Genomic DNA, 23,050 nt, shown 5'->3' on the forward strand with positions numbered 1-23,050 from the left:
GCACTGCCAAAATATGGTCATCAATTTTTCTTCCTTGCATTTTGTGCGCTACAAATACAATTTTTAACAATAGTGCTTCGAGGGATTTCGTGTGCAGTAGAGTTGGAGCCATTAATAGGTAAACATTCTAGGTAGTGATACAGAACTCTCTTGACTAACTCCACTGCTTCATCTCCACTAGGGATACTTGACGAGATTACCTATCTTGGCAGTCCACGCTTATCCTCGATGAGAGCAATGGCCAGGTGAACTGTTGTAACTTGTGCATGGCCAATTGTACAAGCCAGCTCCACACTTGCTACTATAGGTTCATTTTTTTTGTTGGAACATCTCTCTAGATTCATGATATTGGGTTTTAGGGAATTTCTCTAAGGCTATAGGGTGAAGAAAATAATGATATAGGTATACAGGCTTCTCGAGAGAGCTTCTGCTTCTGTACATGCCAATACTGATATAGGTATATATGGCGTTCTTGATGGTGATAACAATATATGTATACAACATTCTGGACAGAGATTTTGCCTCTGCAATTTCCTTCCTGGACAAGATTTTTTTGCTATAATAAATTGGTTTTACAGAATCTATTGCAAATTTTGACAAATTATGGGTGCTTAGTAAATAGCTAGGATTCAAATTATCCAAACTATCAGAATTCACTCTCTAATATCTTCACACTTTAATAGAGGATCTATTCAAAAAAATTTCACTTGAAACAGTCCAGATCAAATATGCACTATGTAATTACTGAATACAATCGTATAACCGTTGGATATATTCCTTCTTATCAAAATCTCTATCATGTTGTTGCAAGGTTTCAAAAAATTGGTGGCTAGCAGCCATCGTTTTGCAATACATCCACTACTCTCTTTCACCAAAATGTGTGTCATGGCCTTTTCAACTATTGCATGTCAAAATGATTGTTTCACAATTGGTTACTAAAATGAAAATCTATAAGGGGAGGGGGCATTATGAAGAATTAATTAAATCAAATTAAAAGTATAAAAATTAAATTATTTATATAATTATAAAAAAATTACATACAGAATAATTCTTTAGACAAAAACAAGAAAAGATGAATGCTCTATATCAATTCCATTCATTCTTCTAATCTATATCAATTCAACCCATTCTTAGAAAAACAATTATTCATCTATTATACTTTTAGAGTCTAGACTTCTTATTGAACATCCATCTCACACAAATAACAAAATAAACACATTAAAATATCAAATACTAATCAGAAAACCATTCACTAAAAATATCCGAAAACATACTACTCAAATTTAAAAAGAAATTTATGTATTACTTATTCTCTAATTTTATCAGATGAGTGTCATAATTTATACAACTTAGAGAATCCTATAGCTCAAAATGTTTCCAATTGATCAATTCAATTAATGCCTTCTTTTTCTTCCCTTTGATACCCATCTAGAATAAGACAATGGAAAAAGTGAACTTAATTTCAATCAAATAAAATATCATCTAAACTATGAACTCTGTGAAACTTAGTAAATAATTCTGAAGTTAAGGGTGCTCTAATGTTGGTGAGATTATAGACTACATTATCTCAATTTAAAGTTTTCCCTCTATAGCATGGCATAACATTTGATAATTTGGTTAGCAAATTCAATATGCGTAGAGGCTATCACTCACTTATGACATAGGAAGTCAATTGAGCTTTTTTTTATAAAAAAAATTGGAAATCTTTAAAGTTATTCATGCCTTCATCACTAAAATTATTTAGCTATCACCTACTTTATATTTTTTTCTCTATTAAACTTGACTTACGAAAACACATAAATTGAAATTTTGTTGCACCAACATCTACCATCTACTACAACTTGATATTACACTAGACATACCCAAGTGGAGCACTGATAAGTCTTGAATCATCGTTTGGATAGAAATTCTACACCATCTTGCTAATTATTGCAACAACCTATGGACTATGGATCAATCCTTCACTTTTCTAATTGATTTCATGCACTCTTCTTTCAAGATTTTCATTTTTAAAGGGATCATCTTCTCCATGAAATCACCAATCTCCTTATGTATTTCATAGAGAACTCCCTTGCAAAACCACAGTGATTCAACCAGCATTACTTTAAATAAACTAGCAGAATCTATTGAACCCTTATAACATCAATTTAGTTTAAATAAACAAACCCCTTTGTCAATTTGATGTCAACCAATTATATTAACAACCACTCAGTGTTAAACATAAAGATATGAATGAAACAAACAACAATCAGAAAAGTCACTCATCAACACGAAAAACCAAATGTAGTTCATTGTTAGAATTTATAATCTTTCCTTGGTTGTATTTATTAAATGGGATAAACCAAGGTATCCCTTAAGTTGTTTGTCCTCTAGTCCACATGTGAGGACAAGTCTTTTTTGTAATTCCTTTATTAAGGAAAATAGTTTATTCCTCATTAAGAGGATTATCACACTTGTTATGCACACACTTATGAATGTGGCAATCATTCACATGGAAGTTACAAATGACTCCTCCTCTCATCTCTTTATAAGAGATGCCTCTCTCTCATTCTTAACACACAATCAGTATGTAGTTCTTGTAATGAGCCAATGGCTCCATTTTCTCTCTTCTCTCTCCTTCTTTCATTCTTTAAGCATTTGCCTCATTCATATTATTCACAAGGGGTTTTCTTTGCTTTCCCCTTTCAAATCTTTGTCTCCTCTTGTTGATTCATTGATGGTTGTTCATTCTTTCACTCTCTCTTGTATCTTAGTTTATGGTAACTATTTTCAAAAACTCTCTTGGAATAATTGTTAATTCTTTTATTTTAGTTCATTTCAATGTTATTATTTCTAACATGGTATCAGATCATCTAATCCTTGTTTTGAGTTTTAATGTGATGAAGGTTATCATTCATTGGAAGTGCATCGTATTGAATAATCTCTACCTTGGTATCTCTATTAAAAAATTGTTGATTTTTTTTTGTTTTAACAAGTAGCATTTAGTAATTTTAGTTTAATAGTATTTATTATTATTATTTTTTATTAGTTTTATATATATAATTAATTTTTCCTAACATTTGATTGGAGGCAACATTTAAATAATATTAATTAGGATTTTCATTCATATTATTATTTAAAAAAATTATTATTAGAACTTATGTGAATTTTTATTTTAAAATATCATTTATATCTTAATTTATATGCCAAACCTATTTCAATTTTTTTTCATATATATAATCTTTAACTCTTTTTTAATAGTTAAAATATTCTATTTCTCCTAGAAATATTTAACTTTTTTTTTAATATGAACAATTTCTAAAAAGAGCTTATGTTAGCTCTCTAGTTTTTTTTTAGAAATTTCTTTATATGTTCTTCTCTTTTGTTTTAGAAACTTTCCTTTAAGCTCGATTTATCTTTTTTTTTGCAAACTAGATGCTAAATGCTATTTACTTTATTTGATTTCCTTCACTATGCATCACAACTATCCTGTTTGTTTTGAGTATCTTTTTGATTTATTAAAGGATATAACAGTCATGCGGTGTGTTCATACTCTACACAGGACCGTGCCTTCTGCAAACCAACTATATTTTATGCATTGTTGAAGAAATTTATCATTTCTATAAAATTTTAACTATTTTATTCATGTGTTTGGTTTGTAATCTTTACATGAACAAGGTGTTGGATGGGTTTTCTCTTGAATTACATTTAAAAATAATAATAATATGAATAAAAATTAAAGGCGCCTCAACCCAAATTTTCACGTGTTTTGATGGATTTATCTTACCCTACAAAGATTTGGATTTCTTCTCCTTTACGTCAAAGGTAAAGTGTTTTGGGTCATTTGGCCAACAGGTTATGATCACGTCCAAAACCTGCCTGAAATGATGTCTAACGCTGCCAAAAGGACAATGGTGAAAAGTTGTCCCATACAAGAGAGAAACATGCGGTTGGGTTTTCCTTCAACTCATTCTACGCCAGCTTCTGCTGCTTGCTTGGGCTAGCTTTTGCACCTGCTTCCATTCCTTTCCAAGGCATTTGGTTTTTTTGAAAAGCTATTTATCCCTTCTTGCCATGCACACACTTTCATTTGCTGACTGTCGTCCTTCACTTTTTGGCTTGATCATTCCTATCACCCCTGTGTTGCCTCCTTCATTGTTGTATTATGTCTAGCTGAGTCTTTTAATGCTTTATTTGTCCTTGGCAAGATTTAATATAACTATGTTCATATTGTCTTGTAATTAGGTTTTGTTTGAGTTATTGTTTTTTAACTCTTGTTCTTTTCTATTTTTTTGGTTTGTGGTTTATCACACCCATGTTCTTTGCCTTCTATCTTCATCATTCTAAGCCTTTTGTGGTTTCTTATATAATTTCAAGCTATCACTTTAGTTATATAGTTTTATTATTGTTTCATTATATTCTTTGTTTGTCATTAAATTTTTTTTTCAAACTTATTATTATTATCATACTGTAGGTTATAAAACTAATTTATAACCTTTATAATTGACCTTTGATCATTTAGAACTCTATTATAAATTTATAAGTTTGGTTATCTACTGTAGTTTAATTTTTTTTATATAGTTATAAATTATTACGTTGTGAAATTCATTTATAACTTGTACATTTGGATTTAATAATTATAATTTTTATTATTTAGATACATCTGAAAAATCTATTTTTAAGTTTCTATTTTAAGGATATTTGCAGATTCTTTAGTAACGTTTGAACAAAACATTGGTAGATACAGTTTTTATATTTGCAGAAGAATTATTCCTCTAACGTTTTTTGTAGGTCTGCATCAATATTCACCTGTTACAACATCTATTCTAAGATATTCTCTGACAACTTTTCATAACTCTTGATTATTATTTTTAGAATATTATTCTAAGTCTTCCATTTGTAGCATTACATGATAAAGAGAAATCATTGCTAAAAACAAAGGGTTGTTGCTAATTAACCACGTTATATGTTCATGTAAGATGCTTTTTCGACTTTTATCATTTTGAATATTCAATTTTTTTTTTTTAAAAAGCACTCTATTTTGGAAATCATTCTATGCCCATGTTGGCACTTTATGGTTTTATACCATTGATATACATGATTTATATGACATTTGTTCTGAGTTGCATAGGGAGCCAATTTTTTCAAGGATAACTATGTAGGTCCCCTCAATATAATTGAGACATAGTTTCCTTATTTGGCCCATGGAGTATACCATCATCTTCTTTTGGTGTGCACTCATTTTATATCGAGTTTCCCTCCATTTGGTTCTATTGGTTCCACTTTGAAAGATTAATATTTATATGGATTTTCCCTCCATTTGATTCTATATGCTCTACTTTGAATGGTTGATATTTATGGAGTTTCTCTCCATGTTGTTCCATTTTGTTCCTCAATGCGAGGATGATATTTTATGGGGATTTCCCATTTCTATCTCTTTATCTCCTTCATGTATGCTCCTAGTTTTGATTTAGTCATGGTATGACTTCCTACACCTTGCTCATTTTTGAGTGTATAGGTGACAAGGCTACCATATCTTGGAGAACTCCAATATTGGAGACTCTATTTGAGAAAGTTGTTTTGACCCATGATGATTTTTCGTGGCAATGAAGTTGCTTGTCCATGATGGATTCCAATTTGAAGCCAATATGTTGTTACACCCTCATAATCCATTCGTTTGAGTATCCTAACAAATCATGATAATACTAATTTGATCAACATCTCTCTCTTTTTACTTTATTTTCATTTATTAATGTGATAATGATCTACATACTTTATTGCTTTGATCACGAGTCATGCATGTTATGGATTGATCACCCATTAACTTGCAGTGGGATGATTCATTAAGTGGACTTTCTATATCCACGTGATTGATGCAATATTGATGCAAGTATCATTAGTTGACCTTGTCTATGGTCATTTGTGCATTAGTATAATATACTTTTCATGAGAGCATTGATGAAGCTTTTTACTTAATTTGTCTTTGTTGACAATTTTTTTTTAGCATATAATTTAACTTGATATCAGGTTATCTTCATTTTTTTGTGGTAGCATGTTTTATTTTCCTCTATTTCTCTATGAAAATTTTCTTATCTTTATTCAAAAGGATTTCTAATTTTAATATAAGATGAACTACTTCTTGTGGATAGTTGTCTTGTTTCTTGTGTCTATGTTTTTAAGGTAATCCATCTAGCACATACAAGATTTGGTGTACCTATCCACTTCTCTCTCGGTTGTATGAAGATCTACCTACACTCACAAGAGACCTTTTGCATTAAAAAACTCATTGTCACAGATCAATTTGCTGCTATTTTCATTGTAAAATTTTGGGTTTAATACCCTTTGATCTAATTTCCCCAAGTAAAGATTAAAGGGGGGTGTTAGAATTTATAATCTTTCCTTGGATGTATTTATTAAAAGGGATAAACCAAGGTATCCCTTAAGTTGTTTTTCCTCTAGTCCACATGTGAGGACAAGTCTTTTTTGTAATTCCTTTATTAAGGAAAATAGTTTATTCCTCCTTAAGAGGATTATGAAACTTGTTATGCACACACTTATGAATGTGGCAATCATTCACATGGGAGTTACAAATGACTCCTCCTCTCATCTCTTTATAAGAGATGCTTCTCTCTCATTCTTAACACACAATCAGTATGTAGTTCTTGTAATGAGACAATGGCTCCATTTTCTCTCTCGTCTCTCCTTCTTTCATTCTTTAGGCATTCGCCTCATTCATATTATTCAAAAGGGGTTTTCTTTGCTTTCCCCCTTCAAATCTTTGTCTCCTCTTGTTGATTCATTGGTGGTTCTTCATTCTTTTACTCTCTCTTGGATCTAAGTTTATGGTAACTATTTTCACAAACTCTCTTGGATTAATTGTTAATTCTTTTATTTTAGTTCATTTCAATGTTATTATTTCTAACATTAATCAATAACCAAAACAAAAATTTCCACCTCCTTCCATAAATAATTAAATCGAACATCAACATCACCTATGCATGTCACCCTAGCTACTCAAGCAAGCCTATTTTTACTTCTATCAAACTTTTTGGAAGTTGCGGAAAAATTAGAAACTTTTATGAATTTCCATAATCAAATAACAGAGGAGCTAAAGAAGTAAATAGTCACAGCAACAATGGATTCTAGGTAAACATTGCCTATTATTCGATTACTTGCAGGTGTAATAAAAAAGGAGTTTTTATATTTTTTAGATTACTTCGTTTAAGCTATTTTAGCACATCCTAGATTACTGATGGTCTAAATTTTGTGCAAGCAAGTCAATGCATTTATCAAGATTTGTGTAGTGTGGTACGCTTACATGTACTAATAAACAATTGTATAATTTTCATTATTGATCCTCAACTTTTTGTTGAAGGTCAATGGAAGCTAAGCTAGCTTAGATTAAGGTATTTATGTGACTCTACTTTTGGATGAGGACCCTTCTAATGTAAGGCCCAAAATTATAGTTTGGACAAGCATCAAACCATGTAAAACAAAATTATATGAAGAGGAAAAATAACTCTCAAAAATAGACATACAGGAGCACAGACTTCAACAAGAACAAGATCTAGAGCTGCATCAGTGACTATAAAGGTGACCCCTCCTTGCAAGTAGTTATGTTGTATCTTTCATATGGGATCTGACAAGTTCCATCAGCTCCTTAGTTTGAAGAGGATTAAAAATAACTATCTCATCAAGACTTTCTAATTGCTTTGGCCTAATGTGCTTTCTCACCTGCAATGAAGTTAAAAGATAATTTATCACCAAATCTTTTCTTTAAGCATAAGAAAATCACTTCGGGTAGTGGTACAAGAAAGAATAAGAAGCAAGTTCTCTTCAATTGTACATACTTGTTGCATCAGTCTCGCCTGGCCAGCTTGTAATCTTCATCCAGGTTCTACAAACAAGTTTTCTGATCTGAGGATGGTTGTCATTATAATGACTGTGCTGGAGAAGTCAAGCATTTGACCATGTCCATCTGTCAATCTACCATTAGCAAGCATCTGAAGAATGATGTCCAGTACAGATATGTGCACCTTCTCTACTTCACTAAATAGAACAACACAGTATGGTCATCTTCTAACTGTATTTGTCAATTTTTTGCCCTCTTCATAACTAATATATCGACAGTAATTGGTTAAAACTCAGCTGAAATAATGCTTATTTTGATTACCTAAAAAAGGAAAAATCAATTGGAAAAAGAGCAATCTGAGAGAAACCTATTGTAGTGATAGATGACATACCCAAGCGAAGCATCAATAAGCCTTGAATAATAATGTTGGTCCATGTATTCAGACATGTCAATCTGCACTAGTAGGTTTTTGTCGTCAAATAGTTGTTCCGCAAGAGCATTTGCAAGCTCTGTTTGGCCAACTCTAGTGGGTCCCAAGAATAGAAAGTGTCCAGTAGTTTAATATGCTCTCCCAAGTCCTGTCTTTGATCTGACCAAGGCATCCGCAACTGCCTTGACTGCTTCGCCTTGCCCAACGACTGTTTCATGCAAGCATTCAGCCAAGCCTAGGAGCCGTTCCTTATCAGTTCGCATAAGCCTGTTAATAGCAATACCCGTCCAACGACTTACCACTTGTATGACATAGCAATATATCCATGAGTACTAATTACAAGTAGTAAAACTCTTGCATGATTACAGGTACCTCTGCAATTTAATGTGGCTCGACAAACTCTGCATTTGTTTCACAACGATCTGTCATTGCATCTATCTCTTCAAGTGCCCCGTACCTCAAATCGGTGATTGTCGCCACATTTATCTGGCTTTCTGCCACCTACAAGGTAGACATCAACTCTTCCTATTGTTGCCTTAACTGATAGATCTCATTTCCTCTTTCTTTGCCACTCTCCAACTATATTTTGAGAGGGATGATTGCATCCCTCAAATTCGTAATCTATTTCCGAACCTATATGATTGATAAAATGTGAGTAGTAAGTTCCCATAAATCCCATGGAAAGCCCCCTTGCAAACCACACAAGGTTTCTTTCCTCATTGCAAACATAATGCTCAAGTGAGATAGAATTAAAATTGAACTATTAAAAAAGGAAAAGGAGCATAAATACCAGTACCAACCTCCACCAGCCTAGCCTACCTTGCTTTATCTTTCTCCTTTTTGGGTGCATGAAGCTTAACTTCTAGTTGAGTAATTTGTTTTTCAAGACTACGAATTTCTTTTTGTGTACTATTTAACCGTGCTCTCACATTTATGCATGCTCCATCAAGCAGATCAATTGCTTTTCTAGGAAGATGGCGACGTACTCAGAATCCAAATATGGAAACAATAATGAAACTCTTTTACATGAAAGTGCACAAAAAATGCATGCATTCTGCTTGATGTAAAATTAAGGTCTCAAGCCTCATCAAGAGTCTAAGAATTTAAAATCAAGACAATAAATTTACAAGATTATCTGATCAAATCTCATATATTTGTGAACTTACCAATTATATGACAACTAGATAATTGGGCAACAACCACTAATGCATTATCCATGATCCTCACACTATAGTGCCCTTTGTACATTTCTCTTAAACTATGCAAAATGTTGATGGCGTCAGGCACACTGGGTTCAGCCACAAACACCTACAAGAAACAGACAATAAGGTAAACTATTCACAAAGTGGCATATGGCCATGACACGACACAATTACGTTTGGAACAAAAAAGTCAATTTTAACTATTTTAACATTTTTAGTCTTCAAATGAGATTTTGTATGTGATATTTAAGCTATCCATGATCATAAAATGAAAAGGAAGCACTAAAATAGAAGTTATAAATTGGCCAACATGCTAGAAATGATGCCTGAACTCAGAATTCTTCTCTACACATTTGTTATACTCATCAAATGTAGTTACTCTGACACACTTTAGGTGACTGCAAGCAAGCATTTTTGTAAATTAACTATCAAGATCTACTGAACATAAAAAAAATCTCTTGGTCAACCAATTATAGTGACAAATTTTGATCAGGAGTTTTAACTTTATAATCACGAAGAAAACACAAAACAAAAATGAGAAGAATAACTCATGGGATCCAAGAACCAAGTGCAATTTATCTATAAACAATATTACTCTTCCTTGAGTTTTCTCTAAGTCCTCGCATAAAGACTTAACACAGTCCTCAAAGTTACCCATGCAACCCACTCCAGCTACTAAGGCTCCCATGACCAATGCCATCAATCTAACCTCCATCAAATTGCTGTAACATCCCAAAGAAATTCCATCAATCTCAAAGTTCTCCCAATGCAAGTTCATTACTTCCTAAATCAATTAAAAGAGTTGCAATTTATGGGTCACCTTTATACATCAAAAATTAAGAAAAAGGAAAGAAATAGTCTGTACTTTTCTATCATGTCTTTATGTGGCTATTTAAATCAGTTTCCAAAAATATCTATAAAAAGATAATTTAAAATCTTTCCCTACTTTTATGAAACATATATTTTATAACAAATGGAAATAAACTGTGGAAAAAGAAAAGTTTGGAAATAAGCAGCAACTACTTATTGAAATTGGATGTTTGCTATAAAAAATAATTAAAAATTATTTTTAAAATAATATCTATAAATCTTCGTAGAAACAAACATTATCCTCAACAAATCTAACCAAAAAAAGATCAGCAGTTCCTAGTAGCAAAAATAAGCTGAACAGCTACATTTAATCTAGAAATTAAATCTCAACCTGGAAAACTTATTTTGGTGAATCCCCTCTCACAATCCGTTGGGCTAGCCCCTCTACCACATATGTCTTACCAACACCATCCTCTCCAATCAGCAGGGGATTGTTTTTTATCTTCCGGCAAAGAATTCTAATGATATGCTCTATATCTTCATCTCTGCCGATCACTAGACCAAGCTTTGTTGTGTCTTCTAGAAGGTTGCAACCATATGCCTTGAGGGCAGAGAGATTGTTTACATTCAAAAAGAGATCCTCTGGTACATTCTTAGGGTCCCCCTCCCTCTCCACTTGAAATTTTACATTGGCAAGGTCCACACCTGGTTCCTTGAAGCACTCGATAATTTGCAGGTCCTGCAATAGACAAACAACCAGGTGGTGCACCGCCAAAATATGGTCATCATTTTTCTTCCTCGCACTTTGTGCACTTCGGATACAATTTGTAACAATAGTGCTTCGAGGGATTTCATGTGTAGTAGAGCTGGATCCATTAATAGGTAAACATTCTAGGTAGTGATACAGAACTCTCTTGAATGACTCCACTGCTTCATCTCAACCAAGATTACTTGATAAGATTACCTATCTTAGCAGTCCACGTGTATCCTCGATGAGGGCAATGCCCAGGTGAACTATTGTAACTTGTACATGGCCAATTGTACCAGTCAGCTCGACACTTGCTGATATAGCTTCGTTTCTTTTGTTGGAACATCTCTCTAGATTCATGATATTGGGTTTTAGGGAATTTCTCTAAGGCTATAGGGTGAAGGAAATAATGATATTGGTATACAAGCTTCTTAAGAGAGCTTCTACTTCTGTAGACGCCAATACCGATATATGTATATATGGCATTCTTGACGGTGATAACAATATATGTATATGACATATCAGACAGAGATTTTGCCTCTGCAATTTTCATATTGGACAAGATTTTTTTGCTAAAATAAATTGATTTTATAGAATCCATTGCAAATTCTAACAAATTATGGGTGCTTAGTAAATTGCTAGGATTCAAATTATCCAAACTGTCAGAATTCACTCTCTAATATCTTCACACTTTAATAGAGGATCTATTTAGAATTTTTTCACTTGAAACAATCTAGACCAAATATGCACAGTTTCAAATAATACTTAGTCAGTTATGGAATTACTGAACGCATATCGTGCATCACACTGTAATTACTGAATGCAATCGTATAACCATTGGATATATTCTTTCTTATCAAAATCTCTGTCATGTTGTTGCAAAGTTTCAAACAACTAGTGGCTAGCAGCCATCGTTTTGCAATACATCCACTACTCTCTTTCACCAAAATGTGTGTCACAGCCTTTTCAACTATTGCATGTCAAAATGATTGTTTCATGATTGGTTACTGAAATGAAAATCTATAAGGGGAGGGGGCATTATAAAGAATTAATTAAATCAAATTAAAAAGTATAAAAATTAAATTATTTATATAATTATAAAAAAATTACATACAGAATAATTCTTTAGACAAAAACAAGAAAAGATGAATGCTCTATATCAATTCCATTCATTCTTAGAATCTATATCAATTCAACCCATTCTTAGAAAAATAATTATTCATCTATTACACTTTTAGAGTCTAGACTTCTTATTGAACATGCATCTCACACAAATAAAAAAATGAACACATTAAAATATCAAATGCTAATCAGAAAACCATTCACTGAAAATATCCAAAAACATGCTACTCAAATTTCAAAAGAAATTTATGTATTACTTATTCTCTAATTTTATCACATGGGTGTCATAATTTATACAACTTAGAGAATCCTATAGCTCAAAATGTTTCCAATTGATCAATTGAATTAATGCCTTCTTTTTCTTGCCTTTGATACCCATCTAGAATAAGACAATGCAAAAAGTGAACTTAGCTACAATCAAATGAAATATCATCTAAACTATAAACTCTGTGAAACTTAGTAAATAATTCTGAAGTTAAGGGTACTCTAATGTTGGTGAGATTATAGACTAGATTATCTCCATTTAAAGTTTTCCCTCTATAGCATGGCATAACGTGTGATAGTTTGGTTAGAAAATTCAATATGTGTAGAGGCTATCACTCACTTATGACATAGGAAGTCAAATGAGCTTTTTTTTAAAAAAAAAAAATTGGAAATCTTTAAAGTTATTCATGCCTTTATCTCTAAAATTTTTTAGCTATGACCTACCTTATATTTTTTTCTCTATTAAACTTGACTTACTAAAACACATAAATTGAAATTTTGTTGCACCAACATCTACCATCTACTACAACTTGATATTACACTAGACATACCCAAGTGTAGCACCGATAAGTCTTGAATCATCGTTTGGATAACTATTCTACTCCATCTTGCCAATTATTGCCACACCCTACAAACTATCGATCAATTCTTCACTTTGCTAACTTATTTCATGCACTCTTCTTTCAAGAATTTCATTTTTAAAGGGATCATCTTCTCCATGAAATCACCAATCTCCTTATGCATTTCATAGAAAACTACCTTTCAAAACCACAGTGATTCAACCAGCATTACTTTAAATAAACTAGCAGCATCTATTGAATCCTTATAACATCAATTTAGTTTAAATAAACAAAACCCTTTGTCAATTTGAAGTCAACCAATTATATTAATAACCACTCAGTGTTAAACATAAAGATATGAATGAAACAAACAACAATCAGAAAAGTCACTAATCTACACGAAAAACCAAATGTAGTTCATCAATAATCGAAACAAAAAATTCCACCTCCTTCAATAAATAATTCAATCGAACATCAACGTCACCTATGCATGTCACCACAGCTTCTTAAGCAAGCCTATTTTCACTTCTATCAAAGTTCTTGGAAGTTACGGCAAAATTAGAAACTTTTATGAATCTCAATAATCAAATAATAGAGGAGCTAAAGAAGTAAATAGTAACAGCAGTAATTGATTCTAGGTAAACTTTTCCAATTATTCAATTACTTGCAGGCGTAATTAAAAAGGAGATTTTATATATTTTTAGATTACTTCATTTGAGCTATTTTAGCACATCCTAGATTAGTGATAGTCTAAATTTTGTGCAAACAAGTCAATGCGTTTATCAGGATTTGTGTAGGGTAGTATGCTTACATCTACTAATAAACGGTAGTATAATTTTCATTATCGATCCTCAAGTTTTTTTTGGAGGTCACTGGAAGCTAAGCTAGCTTAGATTAAGGTATTTATGTTACTATACTTTTGGATGAGGACCCCTCTAATGTAAGGCCCAAAATTCAATCTCTCAATAAAAGTAGCTAGGCCTCATTTTTCACCTATTGAATAATAGTTTGGACAAGCATCGAACCATGTAACACAAATTTATATGAAGAGGAAAAATAACTCTCAAAAATAGACATACAGGACCATAGTCTTCGGCAAGAACAAGATCTAGAGCTGCATCAGAGACTATCAAGGTGACTCCCCTCCTTGCAAGCAGTTCAATTGCATCTTTCATATGGGATCTGACAACTTTTGTCAGCTCCTCAGTTTGAAGAGGATTAAAAATAAATATCTCATCAAGACTTTCTAATAGTTGTGGCCTGACGTGCTTTCTCACCTACAATGAAGTTAAAAGATATTTTATCACAAAACCTTTTCTTTAAGCATAAGAAGATCACTTCAGGTAGTGGTACAAGAAAGAATAAGAAGCAAGTTCTCTTCAATTGTACATACTTGTTGCATCAGTCTCACCTGGACAGCTTGTAATCTGCATCCAGGTCCTGCAAACAAGTTCTCTGATCCAAGGATGGTTTTCATTATAATGACTGTGCTGGAGAAGTCAACCATTCAACCATGTCCATTTGTCAATCTACCATTAGCAAGCATCTGAAGAATGATGTCCAGTACAGATACGTGCACCTTCTCTACTTCACTAAATACAACAACATAGTACAGTTGTCTTCTAACTGTATCTGTCAATTTTTTGCCCTCTTCATAACTAATATATCAGCAGTAATTGGTTAAAACTCAGCTGAAATAATGCTTATTTTGATTACCTAAAAAAAGGAAAATCAATTGGAAAAAGAGCAATCTAAGAGAAACCTATTGCAGTGATTTACGACATACCCAAGTAGAGCACTGATAAGCCAGGAAATAGAATGTTGTTTCGTGTATTCAGACATGTCAATCTGCACTAGCAAGTTTTTGTCGTCAAATAGTTGTTCCACAAGAACCTTTGCAAGCTCTATTTTGCTGACTCTAGTGGGTCCCAAGAATAGAAAGGATCCAGTAGATTTATGGGCTCTCCCAAGTCTTGTCTTTGATCTAACCAAGGCATTCATAACTGCCCTGACTGCTTTGCCTTGCACAATGATTGTTTCCTGCAAGCGTTCAGCCAAGCCCAGGAGCCGTTCCTTATCAGTTCGCATAAGCTTGTTAATAGGAATACCCATCCAATGACTTACCACCTCTATGAGTTAGCAATATATCCATGAGTACCAATTACAAGTAGTAAAACACTCGCATGATTATCGATACCTCTGTAATTTTATGTGGCCCAACAAACTCTACATTTGTTTCACAATGAGCTATCGCCTCATCTATCTCTTCAAGTGCCCCATATCTCAAATCGGTGATTGTCGCCACATCCATCTGGATTTCTACCACATGCAGGGTAGACATCAACTCCTCCTGCTGTTGCCTTATCCGACGGATCTCATTTCCTCTTTCTTTAGCACTCTCCAACTGTATTTTGAGAGGGATGATCGCATCCCTCAAATTCGTAATCTCTTTGCAAACCTATACGATTGGTAAAATGTGAGTAGTAAGTTCCCATAAATCCCATGGAAAGCCCCCTTGCAAACCACACAAGGTTTCCTTCCTCATTGCAAACATAATGCTCAAGCAAGATAGAATTAAAAGTGAACTATTAAAAAAAGAAAAGGAGCATAAGTATCAGTACCAACCTCCACCGGCCTAGCTTGCCTTGCTTTATCTTTCTCCTTTTCGGGTGCATGCAGCTCAACTTCTAGTTGAATAATTTGTTTTTCAAGACTAAAAATTTCTCTTTGTGTACTATCTAAACAATAGTACTCTTCCTTCAGTTTTCTCTAAGTCCTCGCATACAGACTTAACACGGTCCTCAAAGTTACCCATGCAACCCACTCCAGCTACTAAGGCTCCCATGTCCAACACTATCAATCTAACCTCCATTAAATTACTGCAACATCCCAAAGAAATTCCATCAATCTCAAAGTTCTCCCAATGCAAGTTCATTAATTCCTGAATCAATTAAAAGTGTTGCAATTTATGGGTCAACTTTTATACATCAAACATTAAGAAAAAGGAAAGAAAAAGTCCGTACTTTTATGTCATAGTCTGTAATTCTATGTCATATCTTTATGTGGCTATTTAAATTAGTTTTCTAAAATATTGATAAAAAGATAATTTAAAATCTTTTCCTACTTTTATGAAACATATATTTTATAACAAATGAAAGTAAACTGAGCAAAAAGAAAGGGTTGGAAATGAGCAGCAACTACTTATTGAAATTGGATATTTGCTAAAAAAAAATTAAAAATTGTTTTAAAAATAATATCTATAAATCTTCATACAAACAAACATTATCCTCAACAAATCTAACCACAAAAAGATGAGTAGTTCCTAGTAGAAAAAATAAGATGAACAGCTATATTTAATCTAGAGATTAAATCTGAACTTGGACAACTTACTTTGGCAAATCCACTCTCACAATCCGTTTGGCCAGCCCCTCTACCACTGATGTCTTACCAACACCGTCCTCTCCAATCAATAGGGGATTGTTCTTTGTCTTCCAGAAAGGAACTCTAATGATATGCTCTATTTCTTCATCTCTGCCAATCACTGGACCAAGCTTTGCTCTTTCTTCTAGAAGGTTGCGACCATATCTCTTGAGGGTAGGGAAATTTTTTACATTCAAAAAGAGGTCCTCTGGTACATTCTTAGAGTCCCCCTCCCTCTGCACTTGAAATTTTACATTGGCAACTTCCACGCTTGCTTCCTTGAAGCACTCGATAATTTGCAAGTCCTGCAATAGACCAACAACTAGGTGGTGCACAACCAAAATATGGTCATCATTTATCTTCCTCGCGCTTTGTGCTCTTCAGATACAATTTGTAACAATAGTGCTACGAGGGATTTCATGTGCAGTAGAGCTGGAGCCATTAATAGGTAAATATTCTAGGTAGTGATATAGAACTCTCTTGACTGACTCCATTGCTTTGTCTCCAATAGGAGTACTTGACAAGATTACCCATCTTAGAAGTCCACGCATATCCTCGATGAGGGCAATGGCCAAGTGAACTATTATAACTTGTGCATGGCTAATTGTATGATCCAGCTCCACACTTTCCGCTATAGCTTCGTTTGTTTTGTCAAAAAATCTCTCAAGATTCATGATATTGGCTTTTAGGGAATTTCTCTAAGGCTACAGGGTGAAGGAAATAATGATATAGCTATACAGGCCTCTTGAGAGAGCTTCTGCTTCTACAGATGCCAATACCAATATAGGTATATATGGCCTCCTTGACCGTGATAAGAATATATGTATACGGAATTCTAGACAGAGATTTTGCCTCTGCAATTTCCTTCCTGGATAAATTTTTTTAGCTAAAATAAATTGATTTTACAGAATCCATTGCAAATTCTGACAAATTATGAGTTCTTAGTAAATTGCTAGGATTCAAATTATCCAAACTGTCAGAGTTCACTCTCTAATATCTTCACACTTTAATAGAGGATCTATTCATAATTTTTTCACTTGAAATAGTCAAAATCAAATATGCACTGTTTCAAATAATACTTAGTCATTTATGGAATTATTGAACGCATATCGTGCATCACACTATGTAATTACTGAATACAATCATATAACTGTTGGATATATTCCTTCTTATCAAAATCTCTATCATGTCGTTGCAAAGTTTCAAACAACTATAGGCTAGTAGCCTTCCTTTTGCAATACATCCAATACTCTCTTTCACCAAAATGTGTGTCACGGCCTTTTCAACTATAGCATGTCAAAATGATTGTTTCACGATAGGTTACTGAAATGAAGATCTATAAGGGGAGGGGGCATTATGAAGAATTAATTAAATCAAATTAAAAAGTATAAAAATTAAATTATTTAAATAATTATAAAAAAATTACATACAAAATAATTCTTTAGACAAAAACAAGAAAAGATGAATGCTCTATGTCAATTCCATTCATTCTTTGAATCTATATCAATTCAACCCATTCTTAGAAAAACAATTATTCATCTATTATACTTTTAGAGTCTAGACTTCTTATTTAACATCCATCTCACACAAATAAAAAAATGAACACATTAAAATATCCAATACTAATCAGAAAACAATTCACTAAAAATATCCGAAAACATACTGCTCAAATTTCAAAAGAAATTTATGTATTACTTATTCTCTAATTTTATCACATGAGTGTCATAATTTATACAACTTAGAGAATCCTATAGCTCAAAATTTTTCCAATTGATCAATTGAATTAATGCCTTCTTTTTCTTGCCTTTGATACCCATCTAGAGTAAGACAATGCAAAAAGTGAACTTAATTTCAATCAAATGAAATATCATCTAAACTATGAACTCTATGAAACTTAGTAAATAATTATGAAGTTAAGGGTGCTCTAATGTTGGTGAGATTATAGACTACATTATCTCCATTTAAAGTTTTCCCTCTGTAGCATGGCATAATGTGTGATAATTTGGTTAGCAAATTCAACATGTGTAGAGGCTATCACTCACTTATGACATAGGAAGTCAATTGAGCTTTTTTCTTAAAAAAAAATTGGAAATCTTTAAAGTTATTCATACCTTCATCACTAAAATTATTTAGCTATGACCTACCTTATATTTTTTTCTCTATTAAACTTGACTTACCAAAACACATAAATTGAAATTTTGTTGCACCAACATCTACCATCTACTACAACTTGATATTACACTAGACATACCCAAGTGGAGCACCGATAAGTCTTGAATCATCGCTTGGATGGCTATTCTGCTCCATCTTGCTAATTATTGCCACACCCTATAGACTATGGATCAATCCTTCACTTTGCTAACTGATTTCATGCACTCTTCTTTCAACAAAATCATTTTTAAAGGGATCATCTTCTCCATCAAATCACCAATCTCCTTATGTATTTCATAGAAAACTCCCTTGCAAAACCATAGTGATTCAACCAACATTACTTTAAATAAACTAACAGAATCTATTGAACCCTTATAACATCAATTTAGTTTAAATAAACAAACCCCTTTTTTCAATTTGAAGTCAACCAATTATATTAACAACCACTCGATCTTAAACATAAAGATATGAATGAAACAAACAACAATCAGAAAAGTCACTCATCAACACGAAAAATCAAATGTAGTTCATTGTTAGAATTTATAATCTTTCCTTGGTTGTATTTATTAAATGGGATAAACCAAGGTATCCCTTAAGTTGTTTGTCCTCTAGTCCACATGTGAGGACAAGTCTTTTTTGTAATTCCTTTATTAAGGAAAATAGTTTATTCCTCGTTAAGAGGATTATCACACTTGTTATGCACACACTTATGAATGTGGCAATCATTCACATGGGAGTTACAAATGACTCCTCCTCTCATCTCTTTATAAGAGATGCTTCTCTCTCATTCTTAACACACAATCACTATGTAGTTCTTGTAATGAGGCAATGGCTCCATTTTCTCTCTTCTCTCTCCTTCTTTCATTATTTAGGCATTTGCCTCATTCATATTATTCACAAGGGGTTGTCTTTGCTTTCCCTTTTCAAATCTTTGTCTCCTCTTGTTGATTCATTGGTGGTTGTTCATTCTTTCACTCTCTCTTAGATCTGAGTTTATGGTAACTATTTTCACAAACTCTCTTGGATTAATTGTTAATTCTTTTATTTTAGTTCATTTCAATGTTATTATTTCTAACATGGTATCATAGCATCTAATCCTTGTTTTGAGTTTTAATGTGATGAAGGTTATCATTCATTGGAAGCACGTCGTATTGAATAATCTCTACCTTGGTATCTCTATTAAAAAATTATTAATTTTTTTTTGTTTTAACAAGTAGCATTTAGTAATTTTAGTTTAATAGTATTTATTATTATTATTTTTTATTATATTTATATATATAATTATTTTTTCCTAATATTTGATTCGAGGCAACATTTAAATAATATTAATTAGGATTTTCATTCATATTATTATTTTAAAAAATTATTATTAGAACTCATGTGAATTTTTATTTTAAAATATTATTTATATCTTAATTTATATGCCAAACCTATTTCAATTTTTTTTCATATATATAATCTTTAACTCCTTTTTAATAGTTAAAATATTCTAGTTCTTCTAGAAATATTTTAAAAAATTTTTAATATGAACAATTTCTAAAAAGAACTTATGTTAGCTCTCTAGTTTTTTTTTAGAAATTTCTTTATATGTTCTTCTCTTTTGTTTAGAAACTTTCCTTTAAGCTCGATTTATCTTCTTTTTGCAAACTAAATGCTAAACGCTATTTACTTTATTTGATTTCCTTCACTATGCATCACAACTGTCCGTTTGTTTTGAGTATCTTTTTGATTCATTGTAGGATATAACAGTCGTGCGGTGTGTTCATATTCTACACAAGAGTGTGCCTTCTGCAAACCAACTGTATTTTATGCATTGTTGAAGAAATTTATCATTTCGATACAATTTTAACTATTTTATTCATGTGTTTGGTTTGTAATCTTTACATGAACAAGGTGTTGGATGGGTTTTCTCTTGAATTAAATTTAAAAATAATAATAATATGAATAAAAATTAAAGGCGCCTCAGCCCAAATTTTCACGTGTTTTGATGGATTTCTCTTACCCTCCGAAGATTTGGTTTTCTTCTCCTTTATGTCAAAGGTAAAGTGTTTGGGGTCATTTGGCCAACAGGTTATGATCACGTCCAAAACTTGCCTAAAATGATGTCTGACGCCGCCAAAAGGACAACGGTGAAAAGTTGTCCCATACAAGAGAGAAAAATGCGGATGGGTTTTCCTTCAACTCATTCTATCTTTTGTGCCTGCTTCCATTCCTTGCCAAGGCATTTGGTTTTTTTGAAAAGCTATTCATCCCTTCTTGCCATGCACACACTTTCATTGGATGACTGTCGTCCTTCACCTTTCGGCTTGATCATTCCTATCACCTGTGTGTTGCCTCCTTCATTGTTGTATTTTGTCCAACTAAGTTTTTTATTGCTTTATTTGTCCTTGGCAAGATTTAATATAACTATGTTCATATTGTCTTGTAATTAGGTTTTCTTTGAGTTATTATTTTTTAACTCTTGTTCTTTTCTATTTTTTTGGTTTGTTGTTTATCACACCCATGTTCTTTGCCTTCTATCTTCATCATTCTAAGCTTTTTGTGGTTTCTTATATAATTTCAAGCTATCAGTTTAGTTATATAGTTTTATTATTATTTCGTTATATTCTTTGTTTGTCATTATTTTTTTTTTTCAAACTTATTATTATTATCATACTGTAGGTTATAACACTAATTTATAACCTCTATACTTGACCTTTCATCATTTAGAACTCTATTATAAATTTATAAGTTTGGTTATCTACTGTAGTTTAATTTTTTTTTATATAGTTATAAATTATTACATTGTGAAATTCATTTATAACTTGTACGTTTGGCTTTAATAATTATAATTTGATTTAATTAGATACATCTGAAAAATCTATTTTTAAGTTTCTATTTTAAGGATATTTGTAGATTCTTTAGTAACGTTTGAACAAAACATTGGCAGATACAGTTTCTATATTTGCAGAAGAATTATTCCTCTAACGTTTTCTGCAGGTCTGCATCATTATTCACCTATTACAACATCTATTGTAAGATATTCTCTAACAACGTTTTATAACTCTTGATTATTATTTTTAGAATATTATCCTTAGTCTTCCATTTGTAGCATTACATGATAAAGAGAAATCATTGCTAAAAAAAAGGGTTGTTGCTAATTAACAACATTATCTGTTCATGTAAGATGCTTTTTCGACTTTTATCATTCTGAAAATTCAAATTTTTTTTACAAAAAAGTACTCTATTTTGGAAATCATTCCTAATAATTGTGATTAGATTCTGTTATCTAAAAGTACTATTTAAGAAAATTTTGTCTTTATTCAAAATGTTCATTCTACTTTATATATATATATATATATATATATATATATATATATATATATTTTAAGGATCCTTTCAATATTGTGACTTATCATATATTTATTTAAGTATATATGGGTGCACACATATATACCCAGATAAATATATAATTTTATGACTATAATAATACAGAATTTGATTTATACCTTCACAAAATGAATTAAGTACTAATGTCTACCTTCAATGGAGTTTTATACCGGATATACATATTTTGTTTATTTTGAGCATCCTTGGATCTCTGCATTTTGAAAATAAAGTTTAATTCATTTTCAGTGGATTATGAGTTATCTTACACATTTGCCTTCGACTTTATTGTGATATTTTGATCATTCTATGCCCATGTTGGCACTTTATGGTTTTATACCATTGATATACATGATTTATATGACATTTGTTTTGAGTTGCATAGGGAGCCAATTTTTTCAAGGATAACTATGTAGGTCCCCTCAGCATAACTGATACATAGTTTCCTTATCTGGCCCATGGAGTATACCTTCATCCTATATTGGTATGCACTAATTTTATATGGAGTTTCCCTCCATTTGGTTCTATTGGTTCCACTTTGAAAGATTAATATTTATATGGAGTTTCCCTCCATTTGATTCTATATGCTCTACTTTGAAAGGTTGATATTTATGGAGTTTCTCTCCATGTTGTTCCATTTTGTTCCTCAATGCGAGGATGATATTTTATGGGGATTTCCCATTTCTATCTCTTTATCTCCTTGGTGTATGCCCCTAGTTTTTATTTAGTCATGGTATGACTTCCTACACCTTGCTCATTTTTTAGTGTATAGGTGACGAGGCTACCATATCTTGGAGCACTCCAATATTGGAGACTCGATTTGAGAAAGTTGTTTTGACCCATGATGATTTTTCATGGCAATGAAGTTGCTTGTCCATGATGGATTCCAATTTGAAGGCATTATGTTGTTACACCCTCATAATCCATTCGTTTGAGTATCCTAACAAATCATGATAATACTAATTTGATCAGCATGTCTCTCTTTTTACTTTATTTTCATATATTAATGTGATAATGATTTGCATACTTTATTGCTTAGATCATGAGTCATGCATGTTATGAATTGATCACCCATTGACTTGCAGTGGGATGATTCATTAAGTGGACTGTCTATATCCACGTGATTGATGCAATATTGATGCAAGT

General features: G+C 32.3%; 1 pseudogene; it reads right to left on the bottom strand.

The window, feature by feature from the left end:
* Positions 1–14,474: 14,474 nt before the first annotated feature.
* LOC149570486 (chaperone protein ClpB1 pseudogene) lies at positions 14,475–15,079 on the bottom strand (annotated as a pseudogene).
* Between the last annotated feature and the right edge of the window lie 7,971 nt (positions 15,080–23,050).

The sequence above is a fragment of the Cupressus sempervirens genome, chromosome 3, assembly GCF_028749045.1.
Source record: "Cupressus sempervirens isolate cs-2001-9-10 chromosome 3, ASM2874904v1, whole genome shotgun sequence".
Lineage (NCBI taxonomy): Eukaryota > Viridiplantae > Streptophyta > Pinopsida > Cupressales > Cupressaceae > Cupressus > Cupressus sempervirens.